Below are 22400 nucleotides of genomic sequence, written 5' to 3'. Positions count from 1 at the left end.
GTCGACGTCGGAGCCGATGTCTTGCTGCATCATTAACCTCCCCAGTATCTACGTACTTCTTCCCGCGCATTGTATCCTTCATTGCGTCAAAAAGATGGAACTCGGAAGGTGCGAGATACGGGCTGTTGGGTGGATGAGGAAGAACAGTCCACTGAAGTTTCGTTACTTGGTTCAAATGGTTCAAATGGCTCTGAGCACTATGGGACTTAACATCTATGGTCATCAGTCCCATAGAACTTAGAACTACTTAAACCTAACTAACCTAAGGACAGCACACAACACCCAGCCATCACTAGGCAGAGAAAATCCGTGACCCCGCCGGGAATCGAACTCGGGAACCCGGGCGTGGGAAGCGAGAACGCTACCGCACGACCACGAGATGCGGACTTTCGTTAGCTCCTCTCGGTTGCGCAGACTTGTTTCAAGCCCTGCGTTGTCATGGAGAAGGAGACGTTCGTCTGCATTTTTGTGGTGACGAATACGCTGAAGTCCGACACTACAGGAGTCACAGCTGTGTGTGGCCAGCCGGCTCATGGAGATCGTCCCAGGTTTGTTGCGATGATTACAAAAGCCTCGCTCAACGACTCATCGTGCTTTTGTTTACTGCCAAGTGTCCGTAGACATCCTGCAAGCGCCGACGAACATCTGCAATGCTCAAAAGAAAAAAACCTCAATGACAGCTGTCTCCTTGGAACGCATATCCATTACAGACGCCATTTTGAAGGCAACGTATAGTGCAGCCACCTACTGCAACTTCGTGAAACTATGGGGGCTAAAACGGAAATATTTCACCATGTCTCAAAACAAATTACAAATTTTTTCAACCTAAATTATCCGAGAAAAAAATGCTGCATTACTTACTGAACGCGCCTCGTAAAGGAATTGAAAGTAAAAAGAAAAAGCCTTATTGTTTGTGGCAGCCACTGCGAAATGGTTTAGTGTGTTGTATAGTAAAAAAAGATGTTATTTGCTCCTCGTAAATTATTAATAGCTCACAAATAAGTAAGCTCACTGGACAAAAAATTAGTCACGCCTACAGAAATCATTTAATAGCATATAATTCCTGGACTTCATTAACAGCCTGGATTCCGTTTGGAACTGAATTCACAAAGTTGTGCAGGTTCAGCGTATCCATATAAGACACTCGCTGACGATTGGATCGTGCAATTCCACCAAACTGGGGGAGTTTTACCCGCTGTTCCGACATATTGTACAGATTTTCTGTAGGGTTCAAGTCAGGTAATTTTGCAAGTCACTCGAGATGTAATACGGTGGGAGTGTTCAGAAAACCAGACACATATTCTTCCAGCCCGATGAACTATGCTGTTGTCATCTTTCGTGCCAGCATGACCAATGCTCTCTTTTGAGATGACCGACTCGAAATGTTTATTACATGCAGTTCACGTCGCAGTGTTCTCTCGCCAACAAGTGTGGCTGGACTTTCATTCACTGCCTGCATAAATACCTGTCGGGCTTGGAAGCGTTTCTGCGTCACAAGCCGTCAAACGTGTCTCCGGTCCCTCTCAGTCAGGGGCTTTCTCCGACAACAACTATGACGACTTGGTGTCATTGCCACGTGTGTTACACCACTTCTTACAGGCTTGTTGAATAGTCCGCAGCAAAACTCCAACAAATCCAGCAACTTCATACGTCGTACGGCCATGGGCACGGCCAAACACAATTTTACCTTTTTGCCACTCCGCCATTTTCTTATATTTACCCATGTTTACGAACACTGTCTGCTTGAAACACAAATGTCTCACTGATCGCTAGTGCCTTATGATCACGGAGGGGCTGTGCGCTATCGGTTGAGCACGTGTGCCATCTGTAAAGGGTTAACAGTTCATCTGCGCATGCACGCTGGAGTGACTAATTTTTCTTGCGGTGACCTTACGTTTGTCGTATGCTTATACATTCCGTCTTTTGCAACTAAATGTTTATTTTATTTTGGACCAAACACGTTTCGAATATTCACACTAAGCAGCACCAGCGGTCTATAATATAAAGAAAATTATTAAATTATACATATCTTATCAGGAAGTATGTATTGTTTCTTAGCAGCATAATTTAATTATCTAACTATTTACAAATATATGGTCGCAATTTATCACTTACGTTCATTTTTCTATTCTCACAACCGTATATTCCGGAATACAGTATTAGAGAACTTTATCAGCACAGACTCCAAGAAAAGCTTACTTCACTACAAGTCAATAAAGACATCGATATAGAATAGAATAATAATAAGACCTGCATCATAGAAGCATCCTCAGAAACACTCAGTAAAAGGAAGAAAACAGATGGGAAAAGTCGATTCTGAATTTGCAACTCAGGAATTAAAGATGCCATTGACGAAAAACAGGTAGCTTATTTGAAATTTGACGGATACAAACATCAGAGAACTAGGAAGCATACAAAATAAAAAGGAACGCTCCGAAATAAAGAGTGTCCAAGACACACCACGAGGTATCGTATATGTTCATAAGAGTCTTAGGACACGGCGTACATGGTAGACGGCAATGTTCATAGAAAGTCATGAAAGTCCTGAACAAGGAAGAAACAGACACTGCTTCACTGAACATTGTATTCATTTAACAATGGACAAATATTTATACAGAATTGTAGTGGACACACTAGAAAAAGTATGTGCAATGAAACTTTCTATCCAGTTACTATTGAGGAGCTACAAGAGGCTTTTAAAGGCATGAAGAACAGGGAAGGTACTGGAATAAATATAGTGAATGCCGAACTGATTAAATATGGAGACTTGTCACTAGATAAAAGACTTTTACAATTAATAAATGAACTTGGGAAGAACTGCAATATCACAGACCCTTGGTACACAGCAGAAGCAATATCTCTCTTCAAGAAAGGGAAACGTAATGATTGCAGAAACTATCATGGACTCAGTCTTCTAAACACTGTCTACAAACTACATTCAGAGATAGAAAATAACTGTATGATGAATATCACAGAAGCTGTTATAGATTTAGATGAGATCTTTCATACACAGACAACGTGTTTGTAATTAAAATCATTATAAAAAAACAATGACAATTTAGTAAATAAACCTATACGCCCTTTATCGACCTTGAGAAGACTTTTCACTGTTTGAACCGGTTTTGGAAGATTATGACCGAATGTGGATATCCTAACAGAGGTAATGAAAAGGCTTTACGAAAATGGACGCCTAGTAATAATCACAGGTAGGAATCAATTTGAAGAACTGATTATAAACCAAGTTGTAAGACAAGGCTATGGACTATCACTTACCTTTTTTTAATATTTACATTGCCTTCATACTTCGCAAATACAAGCGTCAAGTAAACAAACAAATTAAGATTGCGAATGAGGAATAGCTGAATGTGCTTCTGTTTGCAATTGGTGTCATTATTATGCAAAAGAATGAAGATGACCTCCAAACATCAGTGTATTAACTGAAAGACATATGTAAGAAACAGAACTTAAAAAATTTCTAGTAATAAAACGAAACGAATGTCTTTGCGAGGAAAATATAAAGACAAATCAAAAATGGTTTTAGATAATTCGGTTTTAGAACAAGTCTCTCAAATCTCTTATTTAGGTTGTACTATAAGTTTTGATTTTGGTTCCGATACTGAAAATAAAATACACAAATTCCAAGCTGTAAGTGTAACTATTAGCAGAACATCAGGCTGTAAAGTACAAAAAGAGACCATCATGAAATTTTATAAAGTGACGGCAGTTGCTGTGGTATCCTATGGAAGCAAAAGCTTGATTACCATAAAAAAACAAAGAAGTAAAATTCGAATAGCAGGATGAGGTTCTTAAAAATGACGGGGGGCTACACAAGAAGATACATGATCAGAAATTAAGGTATTAGAACATAATTAAAAGTTTTCAACACGAATGGAAAAAAAAATCAAAAAGTGTCGTGAAAATTGGAGACAACGTCTCATGAGAATGCCAGGTCACAGAATTTCCTAGAAGATACTAAACTAAAAGCCGAGAGGGAAATGAAAACTGGAAGGCCTCGAAAAAGAAAGGAATGATTTTGTTTGTGAGTTCGGAACAAGCAGCAGCCTATGCCTTGAAAGGAAGCTGATGCTGATGATGACAGCCGCATGGTTGTGAATAGATAGATAGTTTAAATATGCTGCCAGTAAACACTACAAATCATCTAACGAAATACACTCTAAGAAAAAAAAAAATTATTCAAGAGGAAGTGCTTCACAAATTGAACAACTCAATAATGCATTGGTCCACTGGCCTTTATCCAAGCAGTCATTCGAATTAGCATTGATTGATAGAGTCGTTGGATGTGCTCTGGAGGTATATCGTGCCAAATTCTGTCCAATTTGTGAGTTAGGTCGTCAAAATCCCGAGCTGGTCGGAGGGCCATGCCCATAATGCTCCAAACGTTCCCAGTTGGCGAGAGATCCGGCGACCTTCCTGGCTTAGGCATGGTTTGGCAAGCACGAAGACAAGCAGAAGAAACTCTCGCTGAAATGTAAGCCCAAGATGACTTGACATGAAGGGCAACAAAAAGGGGCGTAGAACATTGTCGACGTAAAGCTGCGCTGTAAAGTTCCGTGGATGAGAACCAAAAGGGTTCGACTATGAAAAGAAATGGCGCCCCCAACTATAACTCCTGTTTGTCGAGCCATGTGGCGGGCGGCAATCGGATTGGTATCCTACCGCTGTCTGGGACGTCCCAGACACGTCTTCGCTGAGCATTGGGGTTTAGTTCAAAGCGGGACTCATAATTGAAGACACATCTACTCCAGTCAATGAGATTCCAGGCCGAAGACGTGTCTGGAGACAATTCGGACAGCGATGGGATACCAAACTGATTATCGCCCTCTGCGCGACCCGACACCCTGGGATGATTGTCTGGGGTGCCGTTTCTTTTCACAGCAGGACCCATTTGTATGTGATCAGCGGTACCCTTACAGCACAATGGCACGTCGACGATATTCCATATCCCGTTTTGTAGCCCTTCGTAGAAATCCATCCAGATTTTACAATTCCGCGAGATACGTCTCTACGGCGTGCATTCAGTCTTACAAAACCCTACCTTGTCCATCATCAAGTTCGCCGGATTTCTCCCAAATTGAGAACATTTGGAACATTATGGGCAGGGCTCTCCAACCACATTGAGATTTTGTCGATATAACGTGCCAGTTGGACAGACTTTGGAATGATGTCCCACAGGATATTACCCAACAACTCTGTCAATAAATGCCAATCCGAATAACTGCTTGTTTAAGGGCCAGAGACGGACCAATGCATTATTGAATTTCTAAATTTCTGAAGCTCTTTCTCTTCAATAAATCATTCAATTTTTCTGAAACTGTAATAGTTTGGTTGTCTGTACATATGCATCACATCTACTTTAAGTCGTTCATGTTTGACTCTTGTAAGGATCTGCGTCTATTTACGACAGTGAAAGTTCAAATAAAACAATTATCTGCGCCAGTCACTATTATTATTTCATCCCAGATGCGTTTCGAGAGCTTACACTCTCATCCACAGGTGGAACGATGATATTGTGGTACATATTTGCCATCTGGATGCAGCCAGCTGTTTGTTATGGTTTCATTTTGCTACAAAAAGTATAACAAGCAGTTGTTAGAGTAATGTGGCTCTAAGATTATAAATTTTAAACGGCAATAGAGTTACTTACAATCTGTTCTAGTGCACAGAACCCTGCTGTTCCTCATGAATGAATATTTTTAATTTAATTTTTCTCACAGAACACGAATCAATAACACTATCAAACTAAAGATCATAACAATGTAAAGATGTAGAGCCTTGCCTCAGAGAGGCAAGAGAGAAATCTTTACATCACGTCGTAGGATAAAATGAAAAAAGCGGCTGACGCAGATAATTGTTTTATTTGAACTTTTATACACATCACTTTTGCCTAGTTCCCTCCCATTCGGGAAATTCCTTCGTAGTGTGTCGTTTTTTTGGCTTAGAGAATATGTATAAGAAAATAATTCTCTTTACGTTGCAGACAATTTATAATACGGAGCAGCAATAGGTAAAACATATTCACTTGAAAACAAAATAAACTATCAGTCGTAAAAGACAAAGTTTATAACATTTATATAATGAAAATAACTGAAATAACGAGTGAACAAGAATGACTGCAGCCATGGGCAATACCGCAAGTAGAAAGTATTGTGATAAACAGCACTTTCATTTGTTTAAAGTTTTGTTTTGCTTAAATCACGAAATCGTCTCTGCGTACATTTTGCGAAAATGTCCTGTAATAGGTGTTGATAGGATATGCAAGCTTTTGGAATTATCTCTTCGTGAAAAACTGCCGAAGTAGAGGTTTTCCCCTTCGGCCAGTTCCGTTTTGTTCGGCCAATGAGGCGCGAGAGTGCTTGAGTGGTCCACGACCCCGACGAATTTTGAATAGACTACACGGACGTCCTGGAGGCGGCCATGAATAATTGTAAGCTGTTCAGAGCTGATGATAGCAGCTGGCGTTTTGATGAGATCGTTACAGTTATTTGTAGTGACTATTAATATGCAGTGTATAAGACATTTCGATCGAGAGATATTAATATTTGCACATTTCGCGTGTTGGTCTGGTGATGAACTGCAAGCGTGGACTTATTCGTATAGAGTCGCACGGTACTACAAACAGTCTGAGATCATAAGCTGATCACAGGACCGTGTTGTAGTTATTCAGTCTAATGCTTTATGCACTCAGTTCAGTCATCCTCTCCTATCCATCGGGTTACTTAACGCACTGTTGGAAAACGTACAGAAAACTTAAATTTCTGTCGATCCTATATATTCGATTCATGATGATGATGACGATGATGATATTTGGTTTGTGGGGAGCTCAACTGCGTGGTTATCAGCGCCTGTATAAATTCCCAATCTATACACAGTACAGTCTCGCCACTTCCACGAATGGTGATGAAATTATAAGGACAACACAAACACCCAGTCCCCAGGCGGAAAAAATTCCGACCCAGCCAGGAATCGAACCCGGCACCCTCTGATCCTGAGGCACTAACGCTAGCCACTTTTTTGTTCGTTGAATTTGTTCGGCGCGGACGTCCGATGACACCCGTTCACCCGTTCAGGTTCTTCATTGATCCGTTCACTCAGTCTTTTTTTATTACAGAGGGCAGCTAAACCCTCTGACCGAACGCGCTGAGCTACCGTGCCGGCACCACTAGACCACGAACTGCGGACAAATTCGATTCATGTCATTTATGTTAAAAGCCCACGTGTTGTATCCGTTGTTAGATACTATAAGTTTAATACACAGTGTTAATTCAGTATTGTGTTACACATGATGCACTCTGTGCCGAAGCGATGTGCTACCCAATGTCAACCTAGCTGACGAATGATGGTTGCCACACTTGAAAATACACTGCTGGAAAAAAAATCGCAACACCAAGAAGGAGTTGTGCAACATAAAAGAAAGTTGGTAGTCGCGTTTGTACGTCTTAAACATAATGGTTATTCATGTTTCACGCCAGTCGCATAAGAGTGGCGCTACTATGAGGATGCAGATCAGGCTTGCTTTAAATAAACCCTGTATCTGTCGTGACAGCTAGTTGCCGTTGTGATTGGGGATGATGAGTTGATGCTAGTCGGGAGTGCCTTTAGCCGACAAAGACGCCATTGTCAACACCTCACTGACTGTGAACGAGGTCGTGTAATAGGGCTACAAGAAGCTGGATGTTCTTTATGCGGTTCTGCAGAAACACTTGGCAAGAATGTAGCCACTGTACATGAGTGCTGGCAGCAGTGTTCGCAGGAATGCACGGTCGCAAGAAGACCGGGGTCCGGACGGCCACGTGGTAATACCGAGAGGGAAGACCATCGTGTTTGGGGGGTATGGCTCTGGCGCATTTTACTGCATCTGCAGTAATTTGAGTAGGACTTGGCCGTGACACAACGAACTGTTACAAATCGGTTACTTTAAGCACAACTTCTAGCCAGACGGCCTGTAGTGTGAGGCGAAACCACAACCATTTGTGACTTCAGTGGTGTCAAGAGAGAGCTCATTGGAGGACAGCGTGTAGGTCTGTTCTGCCTTCTGATGAAAGCGGTTCTGAGTCGGTGCCAGTGATGACTGTGTGTTGGTTTGACGGAGGCAGGTGAGCGCCTGCTAACAACCTGTCTGCGTGTTAGACACACTGGACCTACACCTGGAGCTATGGTCTGCGGAGAGATTTCGTATGACAGCAGCAGCACTCTCGTGGTTATCCTACATGTATCCTGACTGCAAAACTGTACGTCAGTCTGGTGATTCGCCCTGTTGTGCTGCCATACATGGGTAACATTACAGGGGTGTTTTCTAACAGGATAGCGCTCGCTCACATACAGCTTTTGTAGCCCAATATGCTCTACAGAGTGTCGGCATGTTTCCTTGACCTGCCTGATCACCAGATCTGTCTCCAATCGAGAATATTTTGGACATCCACAGCGTCATCCACAACCAGCATTAACCGTCTCTGCGTTGACGAACCAAGTGCAATAGGCAAGGAACTTCATCCCACAAACTTAGGCCTACATCTCTACGACGTAATGAATGCACATTTCCACGCTTGCATTCAACATTCTGGCGGATACACCGATTATTAGTCTATCAGCATTTCACATTTGCAATGGTTTATCTTGAGCTTACATTAACCTGTGGTCTTGCGATGTTAACAAATTAAATGTGTTACCTGGACAAATGCATTGCCGAAGTTTCATTACTCTATATTATTTACTTTTTGGTGTTGCCATTTTTTTCCGGCAGTGTATTTTTATTAGTTTAGTAGCTTAAAACAGCAAACTGCAAATTTTATTACTGTTAAATGCCCGCATCTCGTGGTCGTGCGGTAGCGTTCTCGCTTCCCACGCCCGGGTTCCCGGGTTCGATTCCCGGCGGGGTCAGGGCTTTTCTCTGCCTCGTGATGGCTGGGTGTTGTGTGATGTCCTTAGGTTAGTTAGGTTTAAGTAGTTCTAAGTTCTAGGGGACTGATGACCATAGATGTTAAGTCCCATAGTGCTCAGAGCCATTTTTTTTTTTATTACTGTTAAATGTAGAACGGTACAGATGGACTCAGCACATCTTCAAGGTGGGCTGATGATAGCAGATTTCCACCATGTATTGCGATACCTGCTCTCTCGGCGAGCGCGGAGCGGGCGCGTGGTTAGAGGCGAAGTGTCACTGAATGCGCGGCACCTCCCGTCGCAGGTTCGAGTCCTCCTTCGGGCATGGGTGTGTGTGCTGTTCTTAGCATAAGTTAGTTTAAGTAGTGTGTAAGTCTAGGGATCGATGACCTTAGCAGTTTGGTCCCTTAGGCTACGGTCGCAGGTTCGAATCCTGCCTTGGGCATGGATGTGTGTGATGTCCTTAGGTTAGATAGGTTTAAGTAGTTCTAAGTTATAGGGGACTCATGACCTCAGATGTTAAGTCCCATAGTGCTCAGAGCCATTTGAACCATTTGATTATCCTGTGGTTCGGCATCCCGGGTTGGAGAATCTGGGCGCGCCATCAAATAAAGAACGCACCGTGACAATGCGGTTGACGTTACCGGAAGAAAGAGAACAAGACTTATGACTGAAAGAGATATAAGCATTCCTTTGTTATATCTCGTGCTGTCAAGTTGATATTTACATTGAGGATGAGAGATTATTGTGGAGTTCCTCATAAAGAGATGTGAACTTTGAGAGTTAATGAATTTGAGACCAACAATATACGTCACATTTATTGGAGAAGAGCCGTGTCCATTTACTGGGTTACATATATGGTAAACTAGGTACAGTACTTGCAGCGCTTACTGCAGAATTTCGAAACGAAATCCGAGCTCTTCAAGACTGCTGGTTATGAAGCGATAAAAATGTAAGCAAACTAATATCTAGAAGATAAAGCTCACGAACAAATTAATTATCTACAATGACGGGAACAGCGCAACTTCTCAATCATTAAATTAATTTTAATGCATAAATAATGAATCACATGTTACCAGCACCGCCTTGACGATAAAAAAACCACGACACACCACGAAGGGGTTATGCTTACTGGTCACAAATTGATATTCATAGAGGTATTGATGGAAAATGCAGAAGTGTAAACTTAAGCAGTCAGTGGATGAAGGTGACTCTGCAGCGCAATTTCATGGCGCTGCTCAAATGTTCAAATGGCTCTGAGCACTATGGGACTTAACATCTGAGGTCATCAGTCCCCTAGAACTTAGAACTACTTAAACCTAACTAACCTAAGGACATCACACACATCCATGCCCGAGGCAGGATGCGAACCTATGACCGTAGTAGCAGCGCGGTTACGGACTGAAGCGTCTCAGGATGCGAACATATGGTCGTAGTATCAGCGCGGTTACGGACTGAAGCGTCTAGAACCGCTTGGCCACAGAGGCCGGCCATAGCGCAGCTGGTAAGGATAGTATATAAGGGGGATATCGATACTAGGGCATAAAGTATTGGGAAATTTCATTCCGTGTACTCAATTGGATAATAACTGTGCCTCACACACAGGCAGAGCAAGATACCCAGCTGTCAGCATTTGAGAGACGACGAGTAATTGGGCTCAAAGAAGCCAGTTGGAGTGATCGGCGAATCACTTGAATAGGAGCGATATTATTATTCGACGATTTTGGCAGGGATGGGTGAACCATGGCCAAACATAGCACCAAGGAGGAAGCGCTCGACCTAGAGAGACGATAGAGCGTGAGAATCGAGCATTCAGAGAGGCATTCAGAGCCCCGGATTCATCATTATCACCCATGTGACGTGCAATTGGTGCTTCAGTGACCATAATGACGATTAATATGCGGCTCACAGAAAGGGGGCTGAGCTCAAGGCGCCCCTTGCGCCTGCTACCATTGACCTCCGTAAACCAACAAGCCCGTTTGCAGTGGCGTCGGGCACATTCGGCCTGGAACTCATTGACTGGAGTAGAATTGTCTTCAGTGATGAGTCCCGCTTCGATCTGAGCCCCAATGACCAGCGAAGACGTGTCTGGAGACGCCCTGAACAACCAGGTTGTCGCCCGCCATACCCCCCGACAAACGAACTTGATGGTCAGGGATACAGTTTCTTTTCATAGCTGAACCCCTTTGGTTGTCATCTGCGGTACCTTGACTATACTATATTCTACGCCCCGTTTTGTTGTCCATCAGGGCAAGCCATCCTGGGTTTATATTTACCAAGATAATGCCCACCCACGCACGGCGAGAGTTTATACTGCTTCTGTTCGTGTTTGCCAAACCCTACGTTGCCCAGCAAGGTCGACGGATCTCTCCCAACTTTAGAACGTGTGGAGCAATATGTTCAGAGCCCTCCAACCAGCTCGAAGTTGTGACGATGTAACGTACCAGTTGCACAGAATTTGGTACCTTATCCCTCATGAAGACATCCAACAACTCTTATCAATCAGTGCAAAGCCGAATAACTGCTTGCGTAAGGGTCATAGGCGGACCAGTGCGTTGGTGACTTGCTCTATTTGTGAAGCTCTTTCTCTTAAAGAAATCAACCAATTTTTCTGAAATTGTAATCATTTGTTTATCTTGTACATGTACATCACGTCTTCCGATTTCCGTACGTTTCGGATAATTTCTTCATAGCGCATCGTATTTTTTTGTGATAATTTCCAAGTTTCGAAAGGTGACTTTTGCCAGTGATGCTGGGACGAAACTTTGCTGTGGCACATTTTTGTGTTATGTATGTTCTTCTCATGCAATAATTTGTGCAGAACGTTGTAGAAAGACATACAACTTATGCAGTGGTGAGTGTAGGTTTTGCACTTGAGCGAGTTATTATTCAGTCACTTCAGTGAAGTGTTTTCTATGGTAGATCATACAGAGGTTAAACTTTCGCGATTACAGTCAAAGGAAATCATATCTTGACACCGAGCTATCTAGAAGAGAAACGCATTACGTTCTGTAGTTCTGAGAGGGTTTTAAGAATGATTACAGAACTTTTCATATTCGATTGTACTAGTTACGGATATAAAAATTTTGCGTTGCGTAGAACTTACGTGTGTGATACTGTGTTTATTTCTTTAGATTTATTCTCAGTCAGATAGTGTTTGAAAGTTGATTAGTGGATTATGAATATTCATACAACAGAGCACGACTTCAATCAGTGCTTAATGAATTCGCTCATCTTAATAGACCGGTCACAACACAGTACATAACTTGTAAAGTAATATGAAGTAAAGGCGTGTTTCCCGATCTTCTACCGAGTTGTTGTTTCCGTTTACTGCACAGTATTTTGACGACCGACCCAGCCGACTTCTTCAGGAGCTGTGAGTTGTGCTGTTGTATGTACTCGCTGCCTGACTCCAATCAGTCTGTGAGCTACTACATTAATCTCGCTCCGCTATTTCTAGACGAGTTCGAATCTCGATATTCTCGACGCCCTCTGATGTTCTTTTAGTTTTCAGAGCTCGCACTGGTATTCCGTGAAATGCAAGATCTCTCGCCGTTTTCCTACTGTGTGATGGCCGGCGAGTTTTTAAGAAACTGAGTGCCAGACCACAAGCGATATTTAAATTGAAATCTCCGTCCCTGTTTATTAGGTTTTCTGACATATTTATATCGATATACTTCTTAGTTATACTGTCCCAGAAACTTTAAGTTTCCACCACGATATTCATCTCATTGTATTTCATTTCATGTGTCCGTGATGTTCGTCACATCTCTTCTTGACAGCTATGATAGTCCGCCCATCGCAAGACGTGCCACGTTCGCATGGAATGACCTGAAGACCTAGATCGTCTTTAACATTACAAAGATACTTTTTATCACAGTTGAAGGGAGCAAAAACACGTTGGATGCCATGTTTCTGTAGGAGTCTACCGGTCTACTGGTCCAGCATAAGGAAGATACACGATTTTTGGATTCTCTTGCTCGGTCTCAGTTTCAACCTCTTTCTCAGGCGTTCTTGACTTTGATAGCATCGCCCATTCAATTTGATGTTTTGAGTATCTGTGCTTTGGAACACTATTCGTACGTGTTGTAATTCTTCAACAAGACTATCCTCGTCTCATACTGTTCAAGATTTATGAACCAAAGCCTTTAGCAACGAATTTGTTTGTTATGGATGGTGATGGTTCGAGGCATGGAGATAGAGGTCAGTGCGCAAAGGTTTTCTGTTTACACTGTGCACCAGGACTACATCCATTCTACTCTTCACTAACACATCGTGGAACGGCAGTTGGCCGTCTTTTTAAACTTCAATCGTGAATTTCGTGTTAATAATATAGGTGTCCAGTCTCAGACTCCTGCAGTCGTTAGGAGACAAATGGCTGGGATGTAGTAGTAATGTTCTGGTTGTGCTTGAGAGCGCCAAGAAGACATTACCGACAATACCACATTTATTAGGCAGTAATGTAGGAATGTCTTCCAAAGCGGGAGGACGACGGTTCAATCCCGTCTCCGGCCATCCTGATTTAGGTTTACCGTGATTTCCCTAAATCGTTTCAGGCAAATGCCGGGATGGTTCCTTTGAAAGGGCGCGGCACATTTCCTTCCAAATCCTTCCCTAACCCGAGCTTGCGCTCCGTCTCTAATGACCTCGTTGTCGACGGGACGTTAAACACTAACCACCACCACCACCACCACCATCTTCCAAAGCGGCGCACCGCAGCCGGGATGGCGGTGCAGTGACTTGTCAGCAGTGGAAAGCCAACTCGTGCTCAACTTGTAGTACCAACAGCATACCAAAACGTTGGGTGGCGGCTGCTTCGTCACGAGAGGGCTGTCGATCTACAGAATCCGGTGGTCTCCAGCTCTGCATATTGATCTTCAAAGTGCTCTCATTGACGTCGAAGATTTGCACTCAAGAGTCTCGGCCCAGGTCCAGCTGAAGTACCAGCTGGCTCACAGGGGTCGGCTCTCAATCCCTGTTTAGGATACAGGAGACAGCAGCTTTGGTCTGCCGCAGGAACGGTATGAGCAGCAGCAGCGTCCCTACTATCGAAGGCAGATGATGGACAGTGTCCAGGTCACTCAGGTCAAGCTTCCAGCAGGCCTGCAGGGTGATGGCAGCCTCTGTACCCTATCAGTGTGACCTTACAAGTTAGCAGTGCAGCTGGCAGCAGCGGTGTCCTTCCAGCAGGACTTGTGGTTCTATAGATGATCGAAGACACCTAGGTGTGCTGAGGGTGACCTACACAGCCTTCCTTTACACTGGATAGCTGCAACTAACACAGGGGCTGAGACTAAGCACTGGGCAGTTGGCAATAAACACTCAGCAATTAGGTACTTCTTAAGAAGGAGTGGGTTATTTATGTTGGCTTTTCCCATGCGCTTTGCGGCGGTGGGGATGGCTGTGACACCATGTATCCCGGTTTTCCCTCGCTGTCAGGTCTCCTAGCGACCTCAGACTCTCACAGCTTCACCTCTAAGAGGCTCTTTTCTGCTGACTCGACACCTGAATACTTAATGTTGGATTGTGTATGGCCTTCCATATGAAACTCTTCTTTGTCACTAGTATGACGGTATCTCTCGGCTCCCAGGATGTCATTAAACCGAGCGAGGTGGCGCAGTGGTTAGCACACTGGACTCACTTTCGGGAGGACGACGGTTCAAACCCACGTACGGCCATCCTGATTTAGGTTTTCCGTGATTTCCTAAACCACTTCAGGCAAATGCTGGGATGGTTCCTGTGAAAGGTCATGGCCGACTTCCTTCCCTAATCCGATGGGGCCGATGACCGCGCTGTTTGGTTCCCTACCCCAAATCAGCCAACCAACCATGAAGGGATTATGCTTCGCTTGCAGACTTGGGCACTCGGTCATTTCCCTGTGCTGCGATAGCTTCCTTGTTTGCCGCAACTCGCTTAGCATTTCCTCCTAGCCGGCAGTCTACTGGACATTGGCACAGGCGGTTCGGCTTCCGGGAGCTGCCAATCTAGAACTTGGACGAATTTGTGGTGTCCGCTGGGGATACTATCCTGGGGAATAACGAATAAATTTTACATGTTTCATGAACACTTGAAATTTTTTCGCTCCATGTGGCTGCACCATAAAAGTGTCATTCATATACCTACAGAAACACGTAAACTTTAACTTGGCGGATTTTATTGCCTTTACTTCAAAGTGTTCCTTGTGCAGGTTCGCCATGACGAAGGATAACAGACTACCTGTAGCTACACCATCGTCCCGTAGTACACCAACAACCATCGGAATTTTCGGCGATTAGTTTCACGGAATCTGGAAGTACACCCTGTAAAGATGGAGACTACATCAAAACTGAGCATAACATCCTTATCTTGAAGCCGCAATTCACTTATGCGTGTACAGTGTTCACAAGTCTCCACATATCTCTTGAGAGTGGTTTTAGGTATTTTTCCAGCTGGAGTGTAGGTTATTAAATATGGCTCTTAGAGGAATTCTTTCCGTGTGCATGGTGGCAATGCTGCTCTTCTTTTAAGACAATAAATGACATTACGTCACAAGCCTGAATCATTGAAAACAACAACTTCCTCTCGATTATATTCGTAGGGTCGACTTCTACCTGTTTTTACTTGCATGTAAGCAAGAAAAGACGTCATTTACTATTCACAGCATGAAATAATTCGAAATTTATTCGCTGACTGTGAATTCTTTGCTATCAGTTGTGTTAGGCATAGATGTACTGCCTATCAGTGACATATGAAAACTTGTGCCTGACCGGGACTCGAACCCAAATTTCCTGCGTATCGCGAGCTGTCACCTTAACCACTTCGGCTATCTGTACACGCTCCCCGGACCGACCCAAACCTCAATATGCCACATTGCCTACATCCTTACGCCATAGTCCCCTGTTTGGTTCGGAGCGGGGAATGTGCACGGATAGCTAAAGTCGTTAAGGCGACCGCCCGTGATAAGGGCAAGTGCTCGTTTGAGTCCCGATCTGGTACAATTTTTCATACGGAACTAAGAGGTAGTACATCGATGCGTAATACAGCTGATGTCAAGGAATAGGCAGTAGGGGAATAAATTTCGAATTATTTCATATCGCTGTGGATTGTCAGTAATGTCTGTTCTTTCAGACATGCAAGTGAAGTATTTCAATTTATAGCGTCCCTCTTCATATAGTTGTAACACATGAATTTTATAATATAAAAAACATACGACAGTAATCAACATAATAGAGCCAAAGACATAATAGAAAAGCAAAGTATATGGAATTACATCACGACTAATACTCTTTGTTTATGGCTTATAAACTGGTTCAACTGGCTCTGAGCACTACGGGACTTAACATCTGAGGTCATCAGTCCCCTAGAACTTAGAACTACTTAAACCTAACTAATCTAAGGACATCACACACATCCATGCCCGAGGCAGGATTTGAACCTGCGACCGTAGCAGTCACGCGGTTCCGGACTGTAGCGCCTAGAACCGCTCGGCCACCGCGGCCGGCTCTGAATCCCGCTCCAGCACAAATTTTCATATGTCCCTAATAGGTAGTACTTTACAGCTAGTACAGCGGATGACAAAGAATTCGCTGTCGAATGAATTCCGAATTTATCCGTCTGTATGCAACTTCATTCAAGATCGAAAATCTTGCTGTAGTCTACACGTGGCATGAGGACCGTAGCGTTTGCATTTGTCGGATGACCGAACTACATTTTCCTTGTCTTTCCGCAGATTTCTCAAAGCTGCTAGTTCTCTCTTGGAGACGTTGGCTCTTAGCGTTGGTGGCTTGGTAAGTGCTCCACAGGTTTCGTGGCGAACCTCTTCTGCCACTTCTGACGGGAGTGAAGCTACATGTTCCACGGGGCTTAGGTAATTTTTTACTGGTAGCAACATAGGAGTGAGGCGAAATTTAGCCCTTTTGTAAGGATCTTCGTTGTATCCTCGTCCAGATGCTTGTCAGTAATATAAATTACATTACGGATTCTTGCATGCAGACGTTTTCATCTGCATTGATTATACTTGTGACCATGTTGTATTGTCAACAAATTCCCAATAATTGGCCGAGAGTTTAGTTGGCATGACATGGAGCTGCAGATGCTTTTTCGAAGTGACATCCAGCATTCATCGAGTGTCAAGAATATTCTCACTCGTACTGGAGGTAGGCTTGCACGGCGCCTAATCCTACACTGAGGAACACAATTAAAGGGTCACTTTTTTGAAACCCATTAATTGTCTCCCATTGCGACGCAGAAGTTTGTAATCTGGATCACAGAAACCTACAACCTTCCCCTGTAAAGGTGCAAAAGCGTTGCGCCCTGAGACGCCATCCTCGAACCCGGCTACGCTTCAAAGAACCAGATGTTGACACATGTGAAAGAAAGGCAAGTGCTCAAAAGTCCATGTGAGGTGTGAGGGTGGTTAATGATGTCGTATTGACACCAAGTTTCACCAAAATTCTGACAACTCTTCCGTAGACGTGTTGGACGATGGGAAGATCGTCATAATCCTTCTTATCCGCGTTTCACCCCTTCTTTTGACGCCTCTGCGATAGCGGTCGGGACCACAAATGCCCACTATTGAAATGACGCACTTTTCTTATGGGTGGCCGAGGAAAGCATTTACTGCCGCTCAGAATTGATACTAAAAGGACTTAGGATAAGGCATACATTGCTTCAGTGAAACCACCCCTTCCCTTGGGGCACTGATTCCCATATATTTCGCGGTCGAAAACGACAATCCGCACTGTGATGAGCAACAGGACGACGATCCTGACAGCCTCATACACTGCTGACACCCCCCCTCCCACTCTTTTCTCTAAGGACATCGTGGATCGTGGGGCTAAAACCCCGTTGAACACGATATGAACACTTTGGAGTGTAGCGCGACAGCAATTTTTGCTTTCGTTTACAGGGCGGAACCACTAAGAACCGTTCAGAACAATTGTTGTAGGCATCGTTGATCCAAATTTCAGACTTCTGTATAGCAGTGGGAGACAATTACGGGGTTTCGAAAGAGTGACACTTTAATTGTGATGGCCAGAGTATTCGTCGCTGGTCTGCTAATGTGATTATTGTTTTTGCGAACGTAGCTACAACTTGTTCATAACGACAGCTTATTAGCAAGGTCCACTTACTGAGAAATCGCCATTTATTTTGGCGGAACTTATTCAACCTGTACACATGGTGGAGCATCTCCTCCCTGTCGAATGTAAGTGAGGTAGTGTCTCACGTTTTCTCGGTGTGACTGGTTAACGGCGCGCTTCCAGGTGTTCTGCAGAGGTATTGTTCCAATTTTATGCACAATATTTGGATGACCGGCCCAGCTTTCTTGCTCTGGTGCTGTGAGCTCTCCAACAGAGAACGAGTGGCATTGAGAAATCTACGGGGGGACGAAGAAACAGTAGTTCTGCCATCCGACAAGGGCAATGCTACGGCTGTCATGCCACATGTGGATTACGATAATATTTTCGATCTTGTGAATGACGTTGGATAGAGCCGGATAGATGTCGATATTACAAATAAAATTTAGAAGATGATGATAACCATTCTCAATGAGTCAAGATTACTGTGCAGCATCATTAAGGGTCTTAAAACACGTGCAGCCATACTATCACGACTAAAGTACACAAGGAAGTAATGCATTTAAGGGCATAATTAGTAACATTGGCGCACCTAAATACCGACTGGCAAAATACCTGAAACGCATTCTCAGCGAATACGTGGAGAAGCATGAACACCACATTCGCAAATCCGCTGTCTTTGCGCATTGCCTCAGTCAATTGCTACCCCATGATTCGGATATTATGGTCAGTTTCGATGTAGTCTCATCTTTACGAGAGTTCCACTTTCTGATTCCTTGGAATTAATGACGGAAAAGTTTCATGACTGTTTCACAGAACTTATCAGGTACGTTCTGACATCAGCTTATTTCCTGATCGACGGAAAACGTGAACACACCGAGGGCCTGGTAATGGGTAGTCCTGCCAAGCTGAAAGCAATATTTTTCTATCGGTATGTGGGTGACACATTTGTGGTGCGGCCACATGAAGAGGAAAAACTTGAATAGTTCCTGGAACATTTAAAGTCTGAAAAGCGTAGTATACAGCGTAATACACATGGATCCAGAAAAAGAGGGCCAGCTCCTCAGTTTGTTAGTTAAGGGAAGAACGGACGATTCCTGGGTCGCAGAATATATAGAAAACCTACAGACACCGCACACGCCCGGCGACTTCTCCATCAAATTTAAAAGGAGATGTGGGATGCAAAATATTTTGGTCCACAGAGGAATACTTTCAGACAATAAGAGCCTCGCCGAAGAATTCCTACAGCTATGAATAATGTTCCAAATACACAGGTACTAGGATCGTCACACTGAACAGGTGTCGCAGTTTACATCAAGAACGTGAACTTGAGACTGAGACATAAGAGGAGGAGCCAAGGATAAATTATCTACCATATACTGAAATTTCGGTAGGCTCCTCCGTAAACATGTCATCCAGTGTATTTTGCTCCGTTTAATAAAGATTTCTTTAAGATCTCTTTAAGATTCCTTGTCGCAACCGGTAAAAACGGAGTTGTTATATTATCACTTTGCTATCCGTCTACCAAGCCTGCATTTCCTCAGGTATCAAGTTGAAATTTATGTAACAAACGAAGGTCTATGGTCCGTTGACGGTGTAAAAAATTTAAACCTGCAAGTCAATGAAATCAAAAGATGTGACCAATTATGTCACATACAATGAATTCGAAAGTAAAGTTCTATGTACCGACTTGGCAGAAAATCCTAAGAAATTTTGGTGTTATGTCAAAGCAGTAGGTGGATCAAAACAAAATATCCAGACACTCTGTGACCAAAATGGTACTGAAACAGAGGATGACAGACTAAAGGCCGAAATACTAAATGTCTTTTTCCAAAGCTGTTTCACAGAGGAAGACTGCACTGTAGTTCCTTCTCTAGATTGTCGCACAGATGACAAAATGGTAGATATAGAAATAGACGACAGAGGGATAGAGAAACAATTAAAATTGCTCCAAAGAGGAAATGCCGCTGGACCTGATGGGATACCAGTTCGATTTTACACAGAGTACGCGAAGGAACTTGCCCCCCTTCTTGCAGCGGTGTACCGTAGGTCTCTAGAAGAGCGTAGCGTTCCAAAGGATTGAAAAAGGGCACAGGTCATCCCCGTTTTCAAGAAGGTACATCGAACAGATGTGCAGAACTATAGACCTATATCTCTAACGTCGATCAGTTGTAGAATTTTGGAACACGTATTACGTTCGAGTATAATGACTTTTCTCGAGACTAGAAATTTACTCTGTAGGAATCAGCATGGGTTTCGAAAAAGACGGTCGTGTGAAACCCAGCTCGCGCTATTCGTCCATGAGACTCAGAGGGCCATAGACACGGGTTCACAGGTAGATGCCGTGTTTCTTGACTTCCGCAAGGCGTTCGATACAGTTCCCCACAGTCGTTTAATGAACAAAGTAAGAGCATATGGACTATCAGACCAATTGTGTGATTGGATTGAAGAGTTCCTAGATAACAGAACGCAGCATGTCATTCTCAATGGAGAGAAGTCTTCTGAAGTAAGAGTGATTTCAGGTGTGCCGCAGGGGAGTGTCATAGGACCGTTGCTATTCACAATATACATAAATGACCTCGTGGATGACATCGGAAGTTCACTGAGGCTTATTGCAGATGATGCTGTGGTGTATCGAGAAGTTGTAACAATGGAAAATTGTACTGAAATACAGGAGGATCTGCAGCGAATTGACGCATGGTGCAGGGAATGGCAATTGAATCTCAATGTAGACAAGTGTAATGTGCTGCGAATATATAAAAAGATAAATCCCATATCATTTAGCTACAAAATGGCAGGTCAGCAACTGGAAGCAGTTAATTCCATAAATTATCTGGGAGTACGCATTAGGAGTGATTTAAAATGGAATGATCATATAAAGTTGATCGTCGGTAAAGCAGATGCCAGACTGAGATTCATTGGAAGAATCCTAAGGAAATGCAATCCGAAAACAAAGGAAGTAGGTTACAGTACACTTGTTCGCCCACTGCTTGAATACTGCTCAGCAGTGTGGGATCCATACCAGATAGGGTTGATAGAAGAGATAGAGAAGATCCAACGGAGAGCAGCGCGCATCGTTACAGGATCATTTAGTAATCGCGAAAGCGTTACGGAGATGATAGATAAACTCCAGTGGAAGACTCTGCAGGAGAGACGCTCAGTAGCTCGGTACGGGAAAGTTTCGAGAACATACCTTCACCGAAGAGTCAAGCAGTATATTGCTCCCTCTTACGTACATCTCGCGAAGAGACCATGAGGATAAAATCAGAGAGATTAGAGCCCACACAGAAGCATACCGAGAATCCTTCTTTCCACGAACAATACGAGACTGGAATAGAAGGGAGAACCGATAGAGGTAGTCAGGGTACCCTCCGCCACACACCGTCAGGTGGCTTGCGGAGTGTGGATGTAGATGTAGATACTTTGATACAAAATCACTCATCAAAACAGTAGATAAACTACAGGTGTAAATGTCAGGCCTGGTGATCTATCGGTGATGTGCGTGCCTGAGAACCGAGAAGTCGCGTTATAGAATCTCAACCGGACCAGGATTTTTCAGTGTTCGTTCTAACCTAGCCTAGCCTCACAACGATGTGAGGAGCTGCAAAACAATAGATGTGATTCAGTTTCCACGTTAAACTGTAGTTCACCTTTTCGTGATTGGATAACTGGGGTAGTTTAGGGATACGTAAGTAGCCTAAATGGCGTCCAATTGGAAGCCTTGTACCAGGGCGATGAACACACACGAAATTATTGTCATTATCATCGGTGTACGTAATTCAGTTTGTGCGGAAGCATTATAGTGTGAGTTCTGGTCGCTGTTGTCCGTTATTTTTGTACCTAATGTTAAGGACGATCTTTGTCTCCGAAAGCCGGATGTGTATCGCAGTTCATGGAATGTTGCGTGTCTTACGTGGGGCAGCCTATGAGACTAGTCAAGGAGAGATGCAAGGAACATCGGCGACACACGCGACTAAGACGACCGAGCAAGTCAGCTGTTGCCGAGCACTGCCTCGAAAGTAATCATGAAATGAAATACGATGATACCAGTATCGTGGTGCAAATGCCAAATTTATGTGACAGTACATTTAAGAGGTCTATCGAAATAAATATGTTAAAAAACCTAATAAACAGAGACGGAGGTTTCAGTTCAAACAATGCTTGTGGTCCGTCACTCATTTTGTTAAAATCTCACTGGCCATCACATCCACAATAGCGGGAGGACGCAGAGAGCGTTTGCGTTTCTCTGGATATCAGTACGAGCTGAGTCGGTCGTCGAAATTAACTGCATGGCGCGGAAAAAGTAACTCGGCAGAACACCCTGGAGAATACCATTAATCTATCTCGCAGAGAAAACCTGAGAAATCACAACTTACAAAGCAATTAATCAGTAATAAGAGGAACAGGGATATAACTATTAGCTGAGAAAATGTCCCTGTCCAATAT

The 22400-nt window shown here is 43.6% G+C and overlaps 1 protein-coding gene across 5 annotated transcripts in view; it reads right to left on the bottom strand.

Moving 5' to 3' along the window:
* The window catches only part of LOC126457583 (uncharacterized), a 273738-nt gene that overhangs the window by 83452 nt on the left and 167886 nt on the right, over positions 1 to 22400 (bottom strand). The gene's annotated exons all lie outside the window — the stretch shown is intronic.

This window comes from Schistocerca serialis, chromosome 2, assembly GCF_023864345.2.
Source record: "Schistocerca serialis cubense isolate TAMUIC-IGC-003099 chromosome 2, iqSchSeri2.2, whole genome shotgun sequence".
Taxonomy (NCBI): Eukaryota; Metazoa; Arthropoda; class Insecta; order Orthoptera; family Acrididae; genus Schistocerca; species Schistocerca serialis.
The sequence above is the reverse complement of the archived record's forward strand: the minus strand, read 5'-3'. Positions and strand labels throughout refer to the sequence as shown.